Source organism: Aedes aegypti, chromosome 1 (genome assembly GCF_002204515.2).
Source record: "Aedes aegypti strain LVP_AGWG chromosome 1, AaegL5.0 Primary Assembly, whole genome shotgun sequence".
NCBI lineage: Eukaryota > Metazoa > Arthropoda > Insecta > Diptera > Culicidae > Aedes > Aedes aegypti.
Window position 1 is genome coordinate 138533312 of NC_035107.1, and position 24541 is coordinate 138557852.

The 24541-nt window shown below is 39.3% G+C and overlaps 1 protein-coding gene across 1 annotated transcript in view; it reads left to right on the plus strand.

Annotated features, from left to right (window-relative positions):
• Positions 1 to 8221: 8221 nt before the first annotated feature.
• LOC5571499 overlaps positions 8222 to 24541 on the plus strand; it is a 50612-nt gene continuing 34292 nt past the window's right edge. Inside the window, exons 1-2 of the mRNA XM_001659699.2 lie at positions 8222 to 8278; positions 8352 to 8474. The gene's annotated coding sequence lies outside the window, so the exon portion shown is untranslated. The remainder of the gene's footprint in view (positions 8279 to 8351; positions 8475 to 24541) is intronic.

Consider the following 24541-nt stretch of genomic DNA (forward strand, 5'->3'; position numbering starts at 1 on the left):
ATACCTCTATTTGTTCAAATACTTTAACATTTCTGTTGATTATACTTTGTTGAAGATTCAAGTTGTAAAAATGTTATGATTCCGAGAGCATCATCATCCTGAACTTCTGGGTAGTGAATTATTTGTGGTTAAGGTCAATTCACAGATCAATTCGGTGTGATAACAATCTGGTTTACATGGGTTGCTGGCATTTGGGATCCTGGAGAAGATTAAATGTCATCTGCGTCAGCTTATTAAACAGAAGATCATGATTTCAATCCCAGGACCATAATTTACGGAAAAAAACCCTAATCGATCATGAAACCTTTCGCAACGACGTGGCCAGAGTATCTCTCAATTTTCGAAAAAAAAACATTGTCCTCTCGATATGTCCTCCTTTCCAAAATTTTCGTCTGGTAAGCCTAGTCATGGTATAACAATTTCACAATTTAAACATGTCTAAATTATAATACAAAACAAACATACAAAGCGGATTGCCTCAACACCGTGAAAATTCATCATTCTTTTGTATTTGATGATTTACAAACTTCAAAAAATATATATGTACACATACTCGAATTGAATTTAATTGAAGTTCACTAAAGTTCTGGCGTGGCGTGTGCTTCGTATCGTTAAAAACTTAAAGTGTCCTTTACAAATTACAAGTAAAAGTTGAAGTGAGTGGTAAAATTTATCGGGTGAAGTGAAGATAGTTCATTCAGGATCTCTTGTGGTACCGTAAAACGGGGTAACTTTGATAGTTTTTTAGAAGAAAACTTGAATATTTAGGCATGCTGTTGCAAAGAATTATAATTTAAATTTTTAAAACAAGTACTGGTATCCTAACTATTGATTGCAGTTGACGGATTGCCAAATGATTTATTCTGAATGGATTTATAATTTTTCATATAATCGAAAGTCGATTTTCTGTTTTGGGGTAACTTTGATAATGGAGCAAACAACAACAAAATTGATTCAATTACGGAACATTTATAGGGTGTTGCATACCTCTAGGCGTTGACCGCTATATGGAAACTTCTGACTTAGATTACAAAAATGGTCCCAGTTTGTAAAAATGGTTTTCGCTAAGAGATTTGAGACCGAATTCATGTTCTACTACAACTAGGCTGTCAAGGATAAGCGACGAATTCATTATGACTCCATCAATTAGTGATCGTAGAGCAGATTGTTTGTTAGCGTTTCAAAAACGCTAGAATCTTATAAATTTTTTATATTTGCATATAAATTCTCAAATGTACTTAATTGCAACGAAAATAGCTTTGACGTGAAGTAACATACCAATACTCTTTTCTGTTGCATTCGTTTTGCTTAACTGATTAACAGATACTTTGTTATTTCGTTAAGTATTTCGTGGGTCTCGCACTATCAAAGTTACCCGCATTATCAAAGTTACCCCGTTTTACGGTACCGTAAACCGGGGGCAAAATGATCACTGGGGCGAATTTGATTAGGTCGGTACCGAAAAACATTTCCTCCCAAGGATGCTGAAGGTTTCGTTGGCACCAAACACATTCCATGTTTTCAAGTTTATAGATGCCTAATGATGATTTGGAACTATTTCATTTTAATAAGTGTCAGTTTTGCATAGAAATATTCACACTTTTTGAAGGTGTAAGTAATACAGTTAGAAATGTCGATGCTTAACAATCCACTGGTGCCATGCCTACATGTCAACTATGAGTGTTTGTGAACTATGTTTGTGAATGTTGTGTAAACTTTAGTATGAACTGCTGAACTCATTTTTGATATCATACAGCATAGAAAGTATAGTGTTTTGCTCATAAAATAGTTTATTCTCAAATAATGTGCTTATTTCAAGGGAAATTGCCTACATTTAGGCGTATTAGGTAAACTTAAAAGTAGATGGAGTACCGTGTACCTTTTAATTCCACTCCTAAATGCTTATCTTTGACATCAAAGATAAGCATTTAGGAGCGGAATTAAAAGGTATACGGTACTCCATCTACTTTTAAGTTTCTCTATTTGAGATTCTGCTCAGAGGATTCGAACATTCATTAAAGAGTATTAGGTAGATTTTCGAAGTTCGATTTTGCAATAAAATGATCAAATACTAGAGTTGTAAGATTTTTGACACCATATTCAGATTCAGGAGACCCAAATTTAGTAAGGAAATTAATTAGGGAAATTTTTTACTCTTAAACCTGCTTTTTTATATGATGATCAATTTTGCCCCAGTGCGTCATTCTAATTTTTTGATATTAAAACAATTTTTATAATATGTTAAATATTATTCCATGAAAAATCGATTACATAAACAGATAAAGATCAATGGAGTACTGGTTTTGTCGAAATTTAATTGACAATATTTGAATTCCGAAGGACAACACAGCAAAAAGTTATAAAATAGTGATCAATTTGCCCCCGGATTACGGTACCTTAAGGTACTACGCCATTTTGAACTCCAACGAAAGTTGGGGAAGCACACGATTCGGCATAGTGGTCCTTAGTTGGCCATTACGCCTAACCGTAAAAGATTACCATCGCTCTGGTCTTGCGAGGCCATAATCGTTAAGGAGCGATTCCTCGGGCCCAAAGGTGCTCTAAACGTAAAGGAGGACCTCTCTCGGCAGAGTCAATCCGGCCTTGTCCTGGGCTCTGTCGATGCTTGCCAAAGAGAGAAGACGCCAGGGAGACAAGTAGATCGCACCATTTCATCAAGTCGATCTACTTACCGATCCACTAGTCAATTTTCCGACCACCACCACCACCATCACTCTGCTGGGAAATCCGCCGGAGGCTCAGCCAGCCGGCCCGCAGAGACATCGTCGGCGAGCGCTCGTCCATCGGCATCGAGACATCAGCATCACCAACAGTACCGGTACGTGTCCCAAAACCTTCTACACCCACTCTACACCCACAGTTGCAATAAATTCTTAATAAATCCAACCCACACCCCATTTGCAATAGATTTTTAATAAACGCCATTAGTTTCTACGTCAAATTACATTTTTTTTAAATCCCATAACCCAAGTAAGGTGACAGTATCTGCACGTTGGTCGCGAAGCCTCTCCGATTGCCCGGTAGTAAGCCGACCTTGAGACCAAGCTCGAGGGGTCCCTTGCTACTGTAAGTTTACCGCGAGCTTTGCTAGGGTAATACTTGGCCGAGAGGGGTCTTCTTTGACGTTTAGAGCGCCCTTGGGGCCCAAGGAATCGCTCCTTAACGATTATGGCCTCGCTAGACCAGAGCAGCACTAATCTTTTTCGTAATGCCGTAATGGCCAACTAGGGACCACTAGGCCGAACCGTGTGCTTCGCCAACTTTCGTTGGCGTACAAAATGTACCGTAAGGTACCACAAAAGGTCCTGATTGAACAGTTAATATCACCCGTTTCACTTCACCACTCACTTGACTTACAACGTAAGGACACTTTTAATTTTCGTAAAATTAAGCAAACGAAGCACACGAACGCTAGAACTTAAGTTAAAACTAATAAGTTGCTAAATTCGTGTAAGGGGCTTTGACTGCAATTTTATTCAGCATTGCAAAGTGTTGTTTTACCATCTTATGTTTTTTTTTGCTTTTTCGCAGAATGATAATATCTCCGGAAACCTTCTTGCTTAACGTATTCGGTGGTTTAGCGACAGGGTAGATCCGTAGAAGACCGAAATCAACAACCCCCGGCACAAGCGAGCGAAGCCCCACTCAATTCGATGAAACTCGAGCAATTACGCGGCGAATGAAATGAAATTTGAAGCTGGAGCATTTGCTGTCATCCAGAAAGAAAACGAAAACAAATGAAGTTGAACATAAACCCAGAAAACTGGGGTGAGTGTACCGGTATTCATCATTTACCTGTATTGGTTACCCTGAAGATAGTCAACCAAAAAATTAATGTTCGATATTGCTTTTAGATTTTATTTTTACAAAAGTAATAACGATCACAGAAATTTCTGCCAAGCATTACTTCTTCATTGCTTTTTATGTTTTATATCATATTGTATACTTTTCAATTTCAACAATAATAAAAATCCTAGATTTTAGCAAAGATACGGTGATATTTTGTTTTGTCTCATATTTGTTCAAAAACAAGAGAACTGTTTTGAATTTGCTATCACAAAGTGTTTAAGTCGAATGTTAATAAAATTTGTAGAGATTTAAACATATCAATTATTTCTTTCATACATAGGGTTGCCACCACTGGGTACATCAACCCTACAAGACGTAACGGTTTCGTGAGTGGCACTGCTTGAGTTTGCATATTTGTACGCCATTTGGGCGAAACTTCTTTGGCAAATTAAATCGGGAGCTTTCCGCTGACTGCCAGTATAAAATTTAATCTCTCTTGAGACGTTTCTTATCGTTTATGGGATTGCTCATCTTTTGTCTAACGGTGAAACTTTACGATACCGACGGGAAATGGCTTTATTGCGATTGTTAAGTTTACAGAGCAAGTTGTGAAAGACCGTTGATAAGTGATGGAAGTTTGGTTTAATGTGATTGAATTCAATTTAGCACGGTTCATGCAGAGCGTGGCGTTATTTTTGTGTTACAATGCTTCTTAGCAACGTTTTTTTCCTTTTCAACAACTTATCAAATGTTTAAAGCCGCGTAAACAATAAATATAGGGGTCTAAATAGCCGTAACGGTAAGCGCGCAACCATGCAGCAAGACGAAGCTAAGGGTCGTGGGTTCGAATCCCACCGGTCGGATTCAAATTTTCCTAGACTTCCCAGGACAAAGAATGTCTTTGTACCTGCCACACAATATACACATTAAAACATATAAATGTATTTTGGCAAATAATGCTCTCAGTTTATTACTGTGGAAGTATACTAATAAGAATTCTTATGTATACTCATAAGATACTTAAGTATCTGAGGATATTTTTCGGCCTTAGCCAGACTGCTAAAGCCGAAAAATATCCTCAAATTGCCGAATAATCCAGTCTAGACACTATCATTCTGCTCTGAAGAACACTAAGCTGAGGAACATGCTCTGTCTCAATCGGGACGTAACGCCAGAAAAAAAGAAGAAGAACAATAAATATAGTAGCCCTACGGAGTTTGTCAAAACGTTTAATTTGTATTTAATTAATCAACCAACACTGTTTGGTGTGGACAATTGATGAAAAAAATAAACAAAATCGTAATGGCTCAGACCATAAAGTGTATTAGAAAATAGCAAATTGAAATTTATAAAATATATGTACTCATCTATTCAATGCAGAGATTGATTAAGGTACTTTATTGGCAAAACAGCGATTCCATCAGCTCCAATTTCAGAATCATGTTCCGTTTTGCCTGACATCAAGCAGACCAACGTACAATTTCCTGTTCAAATGGCTCGAACAAAAATGTAATCAATCGAGACGACTGTTTGATCTCTGAGCTAGCATTAAACTAATTGAAATGCATTGTGGTTTCAGTTCCACATCCCGGCGCACTCGAACTCAACTCCGGTGTAGATGGCATTACGCTGCAAGCCAAGAGTTATGCACTTGTTGCTCGCGCCCGGTCCCCGCGGAGGTAGAATAACACAGTTCGCCAAAAAAAAGTGGATCTGAACTCACAGAGACGCAGCACCCCGGGCTTGAGAGCACAAAAAATTGAAAAAAAAATTCAATAGCCCAACATTGTATTTTATGTTCAGGAATGCAGAATTCATGTGTTGTATTATGTTTTGAACTTGAATTTCAATGTGAAGAGTTTGCTAAGATAGGGACTCAGATAGCCGTAGCGGTAAACACGCAGCTATTCAGCAAGATCAAGCTGGGGGTTGTGGGTTTGAATCCCGCCGGTCGGGGAACTTTTCGTTAAGAAAATTTTCCTAACTTCCCCGGGTATAGAGAAAATGCTATTATTTCCCCTTTTTCGTACTTTAAAGCCACGAGTAACGCGTGCATTCTGATAGACTTTTTCTTTGTCGAACTGTGTAATTCTACCGTAGAATGTAGAAAGAAGAGAACCGCGTACGGCAAAATCCACCCACCGTGCAATGCGCTTTATTTCATGCAATATTTATGAAGCTCTCTGTGTACCGAATGCATCCTTTCAGTGGTTGCATTTTCGTTGATGATGTGGAAACACGATCTGCCATATTTTGGTGGAACGGAAGCTGCTATACAGCCGTCGACAGATGGCGCTCGACACGGGAGTACAATAAACATTGCGACCCTTGCGGGTAGGTTTCAGCCAATTTGACTGTGTAGCGGTTTGGCGACAGCGGTTTGTTACATTCATTCCAGAAGTGACTTTATTGGATATGGTTGTTCTAGAGAATCAGAGCATACATAGATGCATTGCTTGGAAACGTAAAAATAATCATCAATCTTGTATGCAATGTCTGGAATCGAAAGGCAGTAGGGTGATGTGCTAGTATCCATCGTATTAAGCATTGATCAGTGAGAACTGCAATTTTCCCAGTATTGCAGTGAATGATGCTGATACAAACCGATGCCAAACAATTCATTCTCAAAACGGCTTTAGCATTGTACAATAACATTTTGATAAATCTTGATCTCTTTTTGGAAATAATGCAAAGAAAGTGCATCTTACCGTATTCTCAATCCGTCGTATCGTTTTCAACTCCGTCGCAATCAGTTTCCAGATTCGTCTCACAACTTACGGCTCACTGTGTGTATTGAATGGTTAAAACAAAACATATCAACGCTATAATAAAATGTTTTACTAGAATATATAGATCTACGGGCATCTCCCTCCATTCCTTCAGCATGATAGAATATACTAATTTCCTTTAAAATTAATTGTTCGTCATCACAATTCAGCCCAAACATATGAACACAATTCCTTTTGACCGTACAATTATGGCATTTGCTCACAGTACAGCGAAAACAACACAATCAAAGGAACCGTATTTTTACGTCGAGCGTTTTCAGTACGACGGATAGAACTTTGTTTACATTCTCAATTATACGCGGCGGTTGAGGAAATTTCGTAAAATTTGATAATCTATTGAAGTTTTACGGCGTGTGATTGGAATGAAATCCTTCAGTGAAGAAGTACGAAGGTTTTCCATAGTGAAAATAAGTGCCCGGCGAAGTAAGTCACCCACGGGGGCGGGAAGAAACTTGTGTTGGAAAGTGGTGTGGCTCAGTCGATCGCTAAGCATTTCTCTCAAATCGTGTTCGTCCATGCGATTTCGGTGAAAAAGTGCAAAGTGGATAATTGAACTGAAGTTATTTACCGAAATACAGTAGTTTTATTGCATTTTTGGTGTATAAGTGTACAAACCATAACAGCTTTCACAAAATAACATTTGGATAATGAATCTATGTTGCAGGTAAGTTTGAATATCCGCCGTAGTGGAACGACGAATAGTAGCGCTTACGACGAAGTAGAACAAAACCCTATTGTACGAAATATTTTCATGAAATGAAGGTAGTTGAATCATCTAATATTTTTCTTGTCTTTATTTTCAAAGATTGCTAATATATAAGCTTTAATTAGGAAAACTACAAACTAAATTTCAAATATACTGTGCTACCGTAATACGGGGTATCATTGATCAGCGGGGTAACATTAATCGAAATGACTCATATCGTAAAAAAACGTATCATAATTTATTGATGGAACATTTCTTTCCTTAGCCGAGTGGTTAGAGTCCGCGATTACAAAGCAAAGCCATGCTGAAGGTGATTGGGTTCGATTTCCAGTCAGTCCAGGATGGCAACTTGGGCAAAGAAAGCTGCGCAATAACTGTGGAAGTGCTCATAAGAACGTTATGTCAAGAAGAAGAAGAATGGTGTTTCTCCTACTTATTCATGAGCTGAAAAAAAAAAAAATTGCGAAAATTGCGTTCACTTCATGCGTTGATTTTCCAACATTTAGAAACAACGACTTCAATGATTAAGAATGACACTACCGAAGATTCATGTCTCACATAAGTTCTGCTATCAATATGAGCAAGGAAAATGGTTCAAATGATGTTCTTTTGAAAAATATATGGTTCTGAAATAAGTTAATATTTCTTAAATAACACATTTTCAATTTATTCAAATCCTTCAAGTTTTTTTTCCTTTTCAACGATTTCTTATGTGTTTATATATTAATGAACAAATGCAAATATATGCAAATAAATTTCAAATATAAACGTCTGTGATCATCCACATTTTAAAGCATTAATCTATAGTCCCTCCTTTCTTCCTATCACTGTTTTCGTCATTCAGTTTTTTAAAGCTATATTTGGAATGTTTGAAAACACAATTCATACAATTTTTTCACTTTCTTTATTTTCTAGATCAAACTGGATTACGACGATAGTCAGAATGAGCAGCAACAGACAACAGAAATTTCAGGTAATATTAGAACATAGTTCAATTTACTAAATGATCTAATGTTTATCTCTCCACTTGTCAAATCCATTCACAGAGTGGGACACCGGTTGGCAGCATGGACCGGAAAAGGTGATCGTAGAAGTACGAGAAACAGCGACTGAGACTATAACTTTTCTAGAGACAAGCACTGTAAATAATTCCACTGAAACACTAGAGGGTAAGCAGATCAAAGTTTCCAAACTGAAAACTCCCATTCATTTGTCAATGTTCATGAAGGTGTATGGTCCAGCTGCATGGTTGAGATTGCCACCCCAACCACGCTTGCGGCTGCCTAACTTTTCCAATCAAATTTCGGAACACTACTGCAATATCATATCAAATGGGTGGGTGGCGATGCTCGGCGAGTTAAATTCGATAAAAGTGTCACTCAGAGATAAACAATCACGATGACATGTTGCCGTACAGGGGGGATGAAGGCTGCAGGAAACTTCCCACAGTCCACGTTTAGTTGGGTTGAAGCAAATAAAACTTATTGTTATTTTTGTCATACAACTTCAAGTTGACATTAGTAGAAAGTTGATTGTCTGTGGTTGTACTATGAATGTTGTTGATTCACAGAGTGATAGGCAAGTTTGATGAAAAGCCAAAGTAAGCAACATAAAAAGAATGGTAAACTAGTTTTAGCACAAAGATATTATAATAGAAAGATTGGAACGGCCAATCATTCTACTCACCTATCTTAGATGTAGAACTTTGCTTTGTTCAGACCGATTGAAGAATCTGAACGATTATTCCCATGTGGATATTTTTCAAAAAATTACTTACGTTTTGAATAAGTCTCACCTATGCTTGATAGACCATTTTCATTTCAACACTGAATGAAAGGTACAGTGCTGTTCGGAAAAATGACAGTGAAAATCAATTTCCATACAAAATGTTTAATGCTGATTGGCTATGTAAAACGGTGTATAATCCACTATGGCTACGACTGGCGTATGGCCAAAACCGGTGCTTCTACCCTATATCCGTCGTGATGATGTTTGCTGAGTCTTCTTGAACTTGTGGACTATTTGGATTATAGGTATTCAGATATATAGAGGCAATTAATGACAATCGAGAGCATTATCATTACAATTAAAACTCACTCAGGGTCAAACAATTTGCGATCTATCATAGATCAAAATATTTAAATTTCAATGTAGCGTAAACAGAAGATGATAGTAAAAGTAAACCAAATTCATCTAATGTTACAGCATCACGTTCAATTTTCAATGAAAGATGCTTGAATGTTACATGATCGTGTAAACTTAACGGTATTCGATTGAAAAATAAGCGATTTGTCGTTGACATTTCAGTTTATTTTGATGCTCCAAATATGTGCATGAAAATAAACTGAAATTTACAACATATTTTTAGCTGTGGTGTAGAGGTTTTCGGGTCTCGGGTTTGAAAATTTTAAATTTTTCGGGCTCAGGTTCGGGTAGGCTACAAAACTATTAGGTATGGTTCGGGTTCGGGTCTGGAAACAGTCGGGTTATATTCGGGTTATGGAGGTTGGAGGTCAAATGGATATCATCTTACTTTACTTTACTTTTGCTGGCGCTACGTCCTTCAAGACATGACCTGCGCCCAGAGTGTCGTATTTCTCATGTACCGTTTTGATTCATATTACGGACACTTAAGGCTTCAGTGAAGTACAACTAATCACTACACATATACATTGAATCAGTCTGTACAAAACTTTAGCGTAATCAGGCCTTGCAAACACTTAAATTTCAAATGTTGGGTAAAGATTCAGCTTCCACAGCTTTAATTCACTTTAATCAATAACAATGTTCAGCCTCTTCATGATTTTTATTCCGGACACAACCACACTTTCGCTTCAAATTCCGGACACTTTGATTCGAATTCCGGACAGCTCTTGAAAAACACAATCAGAAAAGTCGAATCATTAATGAAACGCGCAAAGCCGTTAGAAAGACGTCAAAACTAGTTGAACATTGTAAATTTTCATGGATTGCTATGTAAAATGTCTATAAAAATCATCTTTCAAATTGGGACCTTTTAAACGGCGCATTTTGAAACATTTCGAGTGAAATCTTTCCCATACAAAGTAGAGTGTCCGGAATTTGAAGCTGTCCGGGATTCGAATCAAAACGGTATACCTGAATGAGCTAGTGTGCCATGCAATTTTCCATATCGCAGCCACGGCATAAAAAATTAACAAGGCAGGCTCTTCACTGATGTAAACATCAAGTTTGGTTGAAAACATGTGACGTCACTCCTATCGTACCATATACCATCCGGACCACTAGATCAATTTTTTTTGAAAATTTGTTCGAGGTGGATAGGAATGACGTCGTCAAGTAGCTGTCAGTTTTCGGAATATATCACCTTCTTAAATATAGTACACCGTGATCGCAGCTCACAGATTATGTGAGACACGAGATGCAGATACGTACAAAATATATCCTAGTGAGCGAGTCTCATGAGGCATCTCGTGAGGCTCGTCACATGCGCTTACTAGGAGTACTTTCATGCAGTTATGTTTGCCTATTACAAGCATACGAATTCGGTCTATGCCTATGCTTCTTCGGTGGCCAGCCCAAATTTTTCAATTCAGATTCTAGAATCTTAACCGCGTTGAATCACGTCAGTCCTTTGAAACTGTCTACGGGCAGTTTGATCCATAGTTTAATCCCTTTTCCTTGCTTCTTAAACCTTCTCCTGCGAGGCTCAAATGCACTGTCACATTGAGATTTTCTCATGAGACGGCGCATAAGCCAGTGCAGATGTGATCGTTTGAGCTAGTAGATTGCTACATGAGATCTAGAAAAATGTGTCTCACCATAGCACGTGCTCAAACGCGCGGTTATTTTTGTGCGCTCATGGCAAGCTGATCTCAAGCTCTTGATGTGAGGCGCGTATACATGATGTCTGCCTGCGCCACAATATTACACCAACTAACTCAGTCCATGGCTGCTAACCTCCAGTTTCTCGATCGTCCCACACTTCCAAGATCCTGCTCCACTTGGTCAAACCACCTAGCTCGTTGCGCTCCCCTTCGTTTTGTACCGGCCGGATTTGAGGTGAACACCATTTATGCGGGATTGTTGTTCGGCATTCTCACAACGTGTCCCGCCCATCGTACCCTTCCAGCTTTGACGATTTTCTGGATACTGGGTTCACCGTACAGTTGCGCAAGCTCGTGGTTTATTTTTCTCCTCCATACGCCGTTCTCACATACTCCGCCAAAGTGCGTCCTAAGCACACTTCGTTCAAAAACTCCTAGCGCTTGCAGGTCCTCTTCGAGCATTGTCCACGTCTCATGCCCGTAGAGGACTACCGGTCTTATCAGCGTCTTGTACATGGTACACTTAGTACGGAAGTGAAATTTACTAGATCGCAAGGTTTTGTGGAGTCCATAGTAAGCACGACTTCCGGCAATGATACGTCTTCGAATTAATCTGCTGCAGTTGTTATCCGACGTTATCAATGATCCAAGGTAGACAAATTCGTCCACCACCTCGAACTCATTCCCGTCGATCATCACGCGTCTGCCAATACGAGCTCTATCGCACTCGGTTCCTCCAGCCAGCAGATATTTCGTCTTCGACGTATTTACCTTCAATCCAACCCGATCTGCTTCACATTTCAGCCAGGTATACTGTTCAGAAACCACCTGGAACGTTCTTCCGACAATGTCCACGTCGTCAGCAGAGCAGATGAATTGGCTGGATTTATTGAAGATCGTGACCCGCATGTTGAAACCCGTCCGTTCCATAACACCTTCTAGCGCAATATTGAACAGGAGGCAGGAAAGACCATCGCCTTGTCGAAGTCCTTTGCGTGTTTCAAACGGGTCCGATAATGCACCCGATATCTTCACACAGCCGGGGCCTTCCTTAGTCGAGTGGTTAGAGTCCGCGGCTACAAAGCAAAGCCATGCTGAAGGTGTATGGGTTCAATTCCCGGTCGGTCCAGGATCTTTTCGTAATGGAAATTCCCTTGACTTCCCTGGACATAGAGTACCATCGTACCTGCCACACGATATACGAATGCAAAATGGGAACTTTGGCAAAGAGAGCTCTCAGTTAATAACTGTGGGAGTGCTCATAAGAACACTATGCTGAGAAGCAGGCTCTGTCTTAGTGAGGACGTAATGCCAAGAAGAAGAAGAAGAATCTTCACACAGCACTGTACAGTGTACACCATCCATTACATTCTAACCCTTTTTGTATTTTGGGTATGTTATTCCCTCCTTCCACTCCGCCGGTAGCTGTTCTGTATCCCAGATCCTGGCTATTAATTGGTGCAGACAAGTGGCCAACCTGTCCGGGCCCATTTTAAGTTCCGGTCCAATACCATCCTTTCCAGCTGCTTCGTTGATCTTGAGCTGTTTTATGGCATCCTTAAGTTCACCTATTGTGAGAGTTGGCACATCTCCTTGATCCGCCGTACTGATGAAGCCATTCCTCCTGCTGTCTTGATCTTCCTCCTCTGCGCCGTTTAGGTGTTCATCGTAGTGCTGCTTCCACCTTTCAATCACCTCACGTTCATCCGTCAAGATACCTCCATCCTTATCCCGGCACCAGTGTTGATAGACTCACACTCAAAATATCAATCAATACGCTCTCCCGTGAGAGCAAACTCATAAAGAGATCTGCTTCGCAAATCTCACGCTTGAGATTTTGATGCAAAATCAACTCAATCAACTCAAACCGTAATAAATGATTCAGTCGTAAAACCCGGCAAAAACGTGTGAAACCCGAATGTTGTTGTTTACGTTAGAAAGGATTACTATAATTTTACCAGACTAACAAGAAATTATTGCCATGTGTGAGTAAACTGTGGAAATACGAGACGATGAGTCAAAAAGGTGAGCCAACTCAACCATGTTTTTTTGACTGTTGAGTTGCATGATTGACAACTCACGCATGATAAATCTCAAGCGTGAGTTGTGAGAAATTGAGTTTTTCGCAACACTGCCCGGCACATTTCGGCTCGTGGCACAAAGCCTTTGCGGGATGCATTGAGTTTCTTGTAGAACTTACGCGTGTCTTGAGAACGATACAGCTGCTCCATCTCTTCGCACTCCAACTCTTCCAGGCGGCGCTTTTTATCCCGGAATAGATGGGTTTGCTGTCTTCGCTTCTATTTGTATCGTTCCACGTTTTGACGGATGCCTTGCTGCAGCATATTTGTCCGCGCTGCATTCTTCTCGTCCAAAACCGTCTGACACTCCTCGTCGAACCAACCGTTCCGTCGAATTCCTTCCACGAACCCAATGGCACCTTCCGCTGCGTTGTTAATGGCTGCTTTGAGACCACTCCAGCAGTCCTCAAGGGGAGCTTCGGTGAGCTCTCCCTCTTCCGGCAACGCTGCTTCAAGGATTTGAGCGTAATCAGTTGCGACTTCGGGTAGCTTGAGTCGTTCCAGATTGTACCGTGGCGGGCGTCGGTATCGAATTTTGTTCTCAATGGAGAGTCGTTGGCGCACTTTAACCGTCAGAAGGTAGTGGCCCGAATCGATGTTTGGGCCGCGGTAAGTTCTGATGTCGATAATGACCGAGAAGTGTCTTCCATCATTCAAAACGTGGTCGATTTGCGATTCAGTCTGTTGGGGTGATCTCCTGGTGTACCGATACGGGAGGCTGTGCTGGAAGTAGGTTCTACGTATGGCCATGTTTTTGGAGGCGGCGAAATCAATCAGTCTAAGGCCGTTTTCGTTCGTATGCTGGTGAGCGCTGAACTTCCCTATAATCGGTCTAAATTCCTCCTCCTGGCCAACCTGAGCGTTGAGATCTCCGATAACAATTTTGACATCATGACTTGGCCAGCCGTCGTATTCACGTTCCAGCTGCGCGTAGAAAGCGTCCTTATCGTCATCGTCACTTGCTAGGTGAGGGCTGTGCACGTTGATTATGCTGATATTGAAGAAACGGCATTTGATCCTCAACTTGCACATTCTGTTGTCGATTGGCCACCACCCAATCACGCGCCTCTGCATTTCGCCCATCACGATAAAAGCTGTGCCCAGCTCATGTCTGTTGCCGCAGCTCTGGTAGATGGTATAACCATCCCTATACGTATGTACCGTCGACCCTTTCCAGCAAACCTCCTGCAGCGCTACGATGTAAAACAAGCGGACCCTCAATAATTCGGAAAGAATGCGGGTACTTCCCAAGAAATTGAGAGATTTACAGTTCCATGATCCGAGCTTCCAATCGTTAGTCCGTTTTCGATGCCTGGGTCTATGCCGATTGTTCCGGTACGAATTTACATTGTATGTTTCCTGTACTGATGATTTTTACGGCTGGCTTGTAAGGCCTGCACCAACCCCCTGTCTCGCCGGAGGATCATCGTGCACAGCACTGTTTAGAGTCCCACACTGGCACTAGGACGATGATCAGCCGGAGCGGCTAGGAGCTAACATGGATAACAGACGCTGTTTTGAGCCACCCCTAACATGGAGAACAGACGCTCTGATAAGCTACACCCTCAGAAGAGAGGAGCCCCCCTTCCCTGTCAGCATACGACCAAGGTTGGTTACCCGATCTTCCCTACGGTTACTCGTACCCCAGGTGGTACCACGAGGAGGTAGGGATAGGAGTTACTGGACAAGAGGCTAAGGACCACAAATGGGGTCTATTTTATATCTGTAGGTACGCGAAGTACCAATGGTACGGATTGTCTAGTCATTTACCACCCCTGCATCACTCTACTGTACATGCATAGAAGTTTCTAAAATAGTATTTTTCCTCCTGAAAGTTTAATATTCTCTGACACATGGGCAATTAAATACGGTGGTATTACCTTTTTTCGACAAAAAGTTCCAGAGATCTAATTTTTTGTCGGTAGGGGAAGACCAAAAGTGATTTGATTCATAGACGAAGACGTTACCACCAGCTAATTTCATTAATTTAGACGTTTTATTTATATATATTTTTTTAAATTTCAATTATATTTTCTTTCGTTTGTCTCATAAAACTTGTTAAATACATAAAACAATAGCTTCATACGGCCATAATTCTCAAAAACGACACCGTGAAAACCATAAATTTTAACTTAAAAAGAAAATTGCTTTCCGTACAACTTGGCGTGAACAGAAAATTATATACACATTCATATTCACTCTCCAGCGACCTTGCACCGTGAAGTACTTCCCAGATGACGCTTGAGAGCCAAAATTCCATCGTCACATGTAGTTAGATATCCACTGAAACACATGCGAAATCATCCGTTCTCGAAACAGAAGACGAAGCAAATGGTTTGCGATAAATAACAAACAATTGAACCAGTGCTGCACAAGTCGATGGAGGGCCCATTCACACTTAGGACCTGAGGGGTATGAAAGCTTTTACGCCACCATCCCGTCCTATGAGGTTCCAAGACATTGCAGACAAACGCCCCGGACAGACAAAGAGTAGCGCACAGTGGTACCGTTCATAGGCTAAAATACAAAAATAAGTTGTCTTGATTTTCGCTCCTCATGATTCATGATCAGTTTGGTTCAGTTTAATTTTCAAAACGATGTTAAATTAGAAAACAGGTGGTTTATTTTTTATTTCGCAACTTCTGATAATTAGGGGATTTATGAGTCATGAATCATGACCACTTGATAAAACAAAGGGAAACACTGTCCAGCGCGACGAAGCACAAAAAGGAAAGTGCTCCCTTTGGCGCTGTTCTGGTATGGCATTTGCTGGGAGATATTTCGATTTCGTACATGTGACAACAATCTCCTGAATGGATCGATTACACGTTCCTTCAAGGGTAACCCCGGCTTGCACGTTTTCCAAAGACTGTACTTACTAGCTACATGCACCTGAATCTAACCTACCCTTGTAAACAACGTGTTCAAACGTCCGCCGAGTAAGGGGACACAGTGCTTTCGTCCTTTCTCAATGGTGACCCTTGTAAAGCTCTTTACGACCGGTCTTTATCGCTGTGCTACTAAGTGCCAGAAAATTGTCTCATATAAAAAGCCGTTTGTGGATTGCTCGCAATTTCGGTTTATGTGGGCTGTGTTTCGTCAAATGAATTTAAATAAGACAGACTTTTGTCGCGTCTAGATAAAGCTAAATAGTAAGCATCATGTGGCGTGCTTTCCACGCATAGTGGCGTAAAAGATATTTACTTATGTGCGTAGTATTGGAACAATGTATCAGTAAAGTATAATACACTACGAAAGCAAGAACTAAGATGGCGTACTGCCTTTACGGTGAAACATATCGGAATCCAAAGATGGCCGGCACAATGACCGACTTGTACCCCTACTCACATTTTCAAAGGCACTAAACTGGAGAAATAGTTGGTAAACGTTTCTGGCCTTCTTATTTCAAGCTTTCTGCTAGTGCACAAAGGCAAAATAAAAAGTGCACTGTTGTTGGATGCTTTCTTCGCGAGATTTGTGCCTTTGAAGTTTTAGTGCAATCTTAGAAGTTGATTCCGAACTGTTTCACCTTAAAGAATGCCTCCTAGGACAACTTTTTTTTTCTGAGATTTCTGCGAGAATTTTTCAAGTTCTTTTCATCAATTTTCTGCAGAAATTTCCCATGAATCCTTTAAGCGGCCCCTATTGAATTTTTTGAATGTATCGAAAGAATTCATGGAATGTTTCTAAGAATTTCTCCACACAAAACCGCCGGTTAGGGGGGTCTGTAGCCTTGAGGTTACGCTTTTGCTTCATAAGCGGAAGGTCATGGGTCCGATTCCCAGCCCCTCCACGAAAAACCCGTCCAGCCACCAGAAGACGCCTCATGGAGGACCGTGCTTTGGGGAGCACATCCATCCTCCGTCAGTATCAGATGATGACTTAGACAAACTGACCCTCTTCGCAGGCAGCTAGCCTCTCTAATAGCAGAGCTCTCTTCTACCTGCTCGGTGTGAGAGTAAAAGAGTAGGAGAGAGTGAAACTAGATGTAAATATAGATAAGTTGAAAATAGATCTGTATCGGCTAAGAAGCTACAGATCAACTGAGTCCGGCACAGTAGTGGCCACGAGCACGGAGTGCCTATATATATAAAAAAAAGACCGCCGGTTCCACTAGGAAATTTTTGACAAAGCTCTCGATGGGATCTTGCTGTGATTTCTTCGGAAATGGTTTTAATTTTTCGTGCTGAGATGTTTCCTCGAATTCATTCAGATTTATTTTATAACAAGAATTTCTTTGATAAGCTTCTAATGTATTGTATTACTCCAGAAATTTCTCCTAAAGTACCGTCATGAATTCTACTAGGTATTTGTTCAGGAACTCATCCATAGAAAATCCTTCAAAGAGAGACCTAGCTTTTCGAATGGAATTTTCTAGTTGTTTCTCCATTAATTCCCTTACATTTTTTTTTTTTTGAATCATCGGAGAATTCATTTTGAAATATTTTTTTTCAGCATTTTTAATATGAATTATTGCAAAAAAATGCTCATCAGGCACCTTCATAATAGTTTCTAGGGTTCACATTGTATGGGTCAAGATGGCAACAGTGTGTTTTGTGTCGTATGGGCCCGATCTTTGTTCACCGATCAATCAGCCATTGTGGAGTGCATTACAAACGAAGACATGTGTCCCCTTTCGATGCGATTGTCTGCGTGATGTGTGATTTCTCAGTTACAGTTTAATGTAACACATTAGCTACACTAGCATTATGAATGCTTTGATATGGTCCGAGCAAGTCGACTCGTCTTTTTTGATGCCGGAGTAAATGCTTTCTTCATTTCGCGCGTTTTGCGCGGCAGAGCTTCGTGAAAGCCCAAGCACTCGTGTTTTTTGTGTCATGTCAGCAGTGCGATTTTTTTTTTGCATTGAAAGCAAAAGTGTTATTTTCCCGCGTCTCCAGAGTGATATCTTTCTTAGTTAGTCTGTATGCGTTAAGGTGAAGATGCATCGAAACCAAACCTCAAATTTTCAAGAGCACAAATCTCGAGAACTAAACAACCGTTTAAGCTGAAAATTTAATCGATTGGTCACCACCAGCATGTGTCCAATCGTTTAAGTTTTCAGCTCAAACCTCTGTCTGGTTCTCTAGATAAGTGCTCTTGAAAATTTGAGGTTTGGCTTCGATGCATGTTCCTTTTAAGTGAAGCTGAAAATTAATTGTGGCTGCTCAGTCAAGGACGAAGGATCAATTGGTGAGCTCGTTTCATGCTTTCATTTCAAATCTGTTAAATATTTCACTTCTCTTTAATCTTCCTTGTACATTGAGGTCATTTGTTGCCAATCATCACTCTGAAGGATCTGTTACTTTGTAGAAAAAAGAGATTAAAATCTAAAATTTTCTTTTCCTAACTTCTTAAAATAAACATTTCCGTACTTTAAAAAGCTTTCAGCAACCTGAGGAGTCTCGCTTCAAAAAAGTGACGCATCATGTAAGAGTCAACAATGACCCATGACTTTGACTACTCTTAATAATCCATTTTTGAATCGATTGAATCGCGAAAACCAAATTTAGGAAATGATGCCTTAGTAATCCCTTGAGATCCCTGAATATGGAGAAATTTCTGTAGTATTTTAAAAGCAGACTAAAAACAAAATTTAAAAAAGACACTGACACGTTAATGCTTCCAGTGGGCATTTATGCCCTTTGAAGGAAGCACCACACTAGACAACGGACTAGCATGCAACGCCCAGTGGCACAGTCGGAAAACATTCCTCACGAAAAGTTTACCGGCCTGAGGCGGGAATCGAACCCACACTCCCTAGCACGATGCGGCTAAATGCCTGGTGACACTAACCGCACGGCTACGAAGCCCATAGTAATTTCATGGTTACTATGATGGCCCCCCCTAACAGCTATCCAAATCATTCCTGTTCTATGAGTCGATATTTTCAAGCGTCATTACAACTGTGATTTTGAAAGACAACAATGTATTATGGAACTCTGCAACAGCTATTCAGTAGAATATTCGAGAATGTTATTTTCTCTAATTCATGAACTGTTCTGGAATTTTCGAAATGTTTCACAACTGAAGAAACACTACAACAGCATTGGAGCTGTAATTATTCGTAATTAGAACATTATTAGTATCATGCATGTCAATGTCAGGTCTAGTTAACAAAATTATAACCATTATCCTCTAATTCTAACGTTACAGCTGGAACGGAGTGTGTTTCTCAGCTTATTATTTATAGAGCACTTTCACAGTTATGAACAGAGAAATTCATTAGTTCATATTGTCATTTTGCAGTTAAACATAAACATTATCAATCTTTGAAAGATTATGCATAGCTTTCCGCTTTCAAATTCTGTTCGAGCGTGGCTAGCCACGCTGGGTAAGCTAGTTACTAATATTCATCATCAAAACAACACAACGTACGGTGACATAAAACACACCACGTTGAAAACACCCAAATATGGGTAAATAACACACGGAAAACAAAGTTAGTATAAATATGTGTAAAATACACACTACACAAAAATTACTCAAAGTAGCTCAATTGTAATTACAGGTTACAAATATACAGTCAACAACGCCGACCCTCAGTAGAATCCATCATCGTTGATTCCTTCTTTGTGTGCATTTTGCTTTGACAATACATGCACGAATCTGATTTAGCGTGCAGTTTTTCAATTACTTTTTCTACACTGATTCTCATCCACCTATTGATTCAATGTTGCCTGTGAAAAAATCCATTTTCATCAAAATACCGTACAAAATTTTAAAAGTTGACCTCTTTTTAAAGTCATTTATTATTAAAATTAATTTTCAACGTGGACAAACTTGTCGAAAAAGCCATGCTTCTAAATGATCAGGAGCTTGAGATTCAATGATTTTCATAAACCGAAAGTCGCCATCTTGTTTTTTTTATGTCACCATCTTGGATTCCATGTTGTCCATGAAATGTTTAACAGACAGCAATTTTCAACCTGAGCAAACTTGTCGAAGAAATCGTGCTTCTTAATGATCAGCATCTAGAGATACAAGCGCATATCTGTGGAGTTTGTGCATAGTTTGTATGCTCATTAGCGCTGCCTAGCGGTTGAATTCCTAGAAAATAGGCTCACTAAGGGGTAGTTCTTAAACTCCTGACCCACCTTGTAAAAAGTTCGAACCAACATTTAACGATGAAATATTTTCAATGCATGAATGGTGACTCTCTTCCCTCTATTCATGAACTAATAAACATTATGCTTTTTACGAAAATTGAGTTGCGTCCATGCGTAAATTTTGGAGACAATGATTGTCATGATTAAGGATGACACGATCGAAGAATCATGTCTCACATGAGTTCTGACAACGATATGAACAAGAGAAATGCGGTTGTTACTAAAAACCACATCGCCGAAAATGATTCCGCTGCCGAAATTTTCATAAATATGTTCAGTTAGGCATAATTCACAAATTACTTTAAAGAATGCAGTATTTTCTTAGGAAATTGTCTACATTTAGGCGTATTCCATAATTCGAGGTGTTTTTAGTTTTGAAATAACTCAAAAAAAAAGTTTGTTCACGACGAATTGTTCACTGGTTCACGCCCTGAATAAATCAGAGAATTTTTAGTAATTCCCTATAGTACCTTTTTCTATTTAATATTGAAAAGGTCCGTTTCTTCATACTATGTATATCATTTTCCCATACTAATCTTCAAGTCGCTTGACGAGTAACTAAATGATTTTTTAGAATTTTTAAATTTTGCAGGGTTTTGTCTGGGCTCATTTGCTACCATTTGTGACTATGTGGTTTTTCGATTTCGTAAATTTGTCAAAATTGATACAGCCTAATGTACCATTTCGTTTTGAAACAGATTCAAGGTGCCCTTTTTTTCTGATCGGGTAAGGATTACTCAATGTGTTCTTCCAGAAAATTCTCAAGCAATTCTAATTCAGCAGAAAAAACACAAAACATACAAAACCACTTAGAAAATGTAAGAAAGGCCGAGAACGCCTGCTTAAAGTATAAACTTTGGTTTTATTTTTTAGCTATTTGTATTCCAGAATACATATTCAACTTAGGTAAACGTAACTTCGATATAATACAACGAAAATAAATACATGTCGTGTTGCGTTTTCTCGAGGTGGCAACTTCAGTTGTCCATTCTTCTCTATTATTTATCGCCGCTGCATACTTATTAGCTACTAGATGTAAGACCTGATGTATTATAATTAAACACCACCAACAATGATAAAAAAAATGTACCACACCATATAATGAGCCATCAAGATAATTGAGCACCCGTTAACATTAAATTAAGACATTAAACCAGCGTCCCATAAAATATCCCTAGTTTGTAAAGCAACTCCGGCAGCAATTCATATTGAGAATGGGATAAAGCATGCTTTATAAGCATTCTCTTGATAGCCATCGTACGGATCGAATATCGAACGAAGCATGAAGCCAGTGGTTTAATATCATATTATACACTCCATTGACCTACTTTGAAGACCCGGAAGTCTAGGGCGATAAAACATCAACTGGATCAATCGTAAAAAATGGTCTTCAAGTTTGTACGACGATTTACCGCAACCTTTTTCATTGCCCCAAGTTATTGTGGACATAGAAACATTAGCCTGAGACGCGGTTTCCGGAAAAGACATCCATATACGCGGTTTCCGGTTGACTCCAGGAAGATTTTATCTTGTAAAGAAGTTTACAAGAAAAAGAGCCACCGTCCCCTCCATCATCATCATCAGGTATTCAGTTCATTGCTACTTGCCATCTCCGTTGACAAGTTATCTTGAGGCAATGTCGGGAAAGCTCTCTCTCTCTCTCGCTGTCGGTGACGAACCTGTCGTCTCCATCAGATTCATTTTCTTATTGGTTATAAATGCAGAGCAGAGCACAAAAAGGATGATCGTGCTCCATTAGGCTCCCTCAGTTCATGTCACCCATACTTCGCCTGTCATAGGGAGATGCATACAAAATGCTTCGTAATACTTTTGAAGTAACTGTTCTTGCATTAAACTGATCTGTTTACACCATTTCCATGTGCAATTTTTGTCCTTTTAGTATAAATACTAGAGTGGTTCAAAAAATCGTTTTTGCTCCACACCGCTCATTTGATTCTAGATCAAATTCTGAGTGTCCTCCCAAAATTTGAGCTCATGTGGATGGAAACTGAGACTGCACAAGCCCTTTAAAGTTTATATGGGGATTACTATGGGAAAAGCAAACAATTCATTCAATCGGTCATAGTGTTTGCCCATGTGCTCTTAAGGATTAGAGCATCTTTGATACTGTGAGATACATTCCCATAAACTTTGCCGAGAACCGGTTTCAAATCGGACGCCTCAGTAATTAGTTATTGATTTATATCCAGTCACAAATTCTTCAGCAGTGCTCATTTAACTTCTAAACAGGCAACATTGCTGCACCTGGTGCGAAAGATAGCACGCACAAATCATGGCTACTATGTTTCACTGCATATATCCAGTGGTGCCTGCAGAACAGCCAAATAATTATAGCCAAACTTTTACAACTCATTCAAAAATCAATAACTAATTACTGGGGCGTCCGATTGAAGAACGGTCTTCGGCAAAGTTGTAGCTGATTATTGTATCTCACAGTATCAACATAGTTCTAATCCCCAAGAGCACATGGGCAAACACTATGACCGATTAAATGAATTGCTTGCTTTTTCCATAGTAATTCCCATATAAACTTTAAAGGGCTTGTGCAGTCTTAGTTTTCATCCAAATGAGCTCAAATTTTGGGAGGACACTCAGAATTTGATCTAGAATCGAATGAGTGGTGTGGAGCAAAAACGATTTTTTGAACCACTCTAATAAATACGTTGTTAGTGACTATCAATCTGATATAATTCGTAATTTAAAGTAAGGCAATTGGTAGTGAAATTAGAATGGCGGAACGATATTTGAACTGTTTTGAACTGCTTTTGAGAAATGTTGTTTTGTTATAGGGTGTCGGTACCAATGGTTGTAATGTACCAGTAGATTGGACTATGGAATAAAACGTACATTTTTCGATAAAAACGACATGTGTTATTTTTGGTGGATAGATCGCCTCTAGTTTAGTCGATTTGCCAAATTTCAGCTTTTTGTCTTATCAAAAAAACATATAAATAATTAAGTTTACGTAAAAAATTTGCTCCTTTGCATCAATAGTAGCCGCCGTGTTCCAGTAGTGGATCAACGGTTGGAAGCAGTTTTTAAAATGGATGTATAAAAATGAAGAAAAGTCCCAGAGATGATCTTAATGGTTCATTCGAAAGATATTAGTTGCTGTTCCGAGGGAAAAATGTTAAACCTATGTAAAAATTTACCATTTTGTTTAAAATTCCTTGTATCATTCCCGAACGTCTACTACTGGAGCAATAGCGCAACTACTGGAACACGTGTACCAATAGTGGCTCAAGCGATTTTATGTTAAAAAATTAGTTTTATCACTCTTTTTTATATTTTTCCCATATAGTAGAGGTTGAAATCATTCTGTTAACGTCAAAAGATCTCAGTTAGGGCTTTTCGTTATTTTGATATGATTTTTTATAGCTTAGGTAGTCCACTAATGGCACCGGCACCCTAATGAAAACGCAAATAAAAGCACATTGTTATGATTCGGTATTTGTACATGTAAGACGATAAAAAAAGTTTGTTAGTTTTCCATTGAGAATCAGTTTATCAAGCAAATGTCGATGTGAATAGTGTTTTCGTATTTTGAGATCGCATAAAACACTGCAAGGTGTATTATTTCAATCTTTTATCATAAGATAAACTGCTTCAATGAGGTTTAAATGCCACAATATATTAGCTTGATAGCCATTTTTGATTTTTGACTCTATATTTTGGCTATAAAAGGTTTAAAGATAGATAAAAAAATAATTAAAAAATATAATCTTTCAGCAACGTTAAATGCCTTTTGTTACTGTTAAAGCATTCTCGTAATCGTAATAAAAATATTGATAAAGTTATATGAAAGCCAAACTGCTGTAGAATTGTTACTTGGGATCCCTGTAAGGATATACTTTTAAAAAAAAGAAGATATCATTTGAACATGTTGCTAGCACATTGGTAAGATGTCTTAGTCCCTTTACCGTAAACCGTGAAACATTATCCCGGGGATATTTTGTACACTTTTCTCCCATCTCTCTACTGAACACACGTCTACAATGGGATGAACGGAAAAACTTTCGTAATTGAAATTCCATTTCAAAACCCCTTAACCGACGGTAGGACAAGTATCGGACAAGCTATGATAAGACTGTGTTAACGCTTCGGTAAACAAAGGCTAATAATGTTACAGGAAGATGTAGAACGGATGCTTCTGTGGTTTTAGGAAATCGTACCAGTAGGTACTAATAAAGGAAGGTGGGAGCTCTTGACCGAGTTTTAA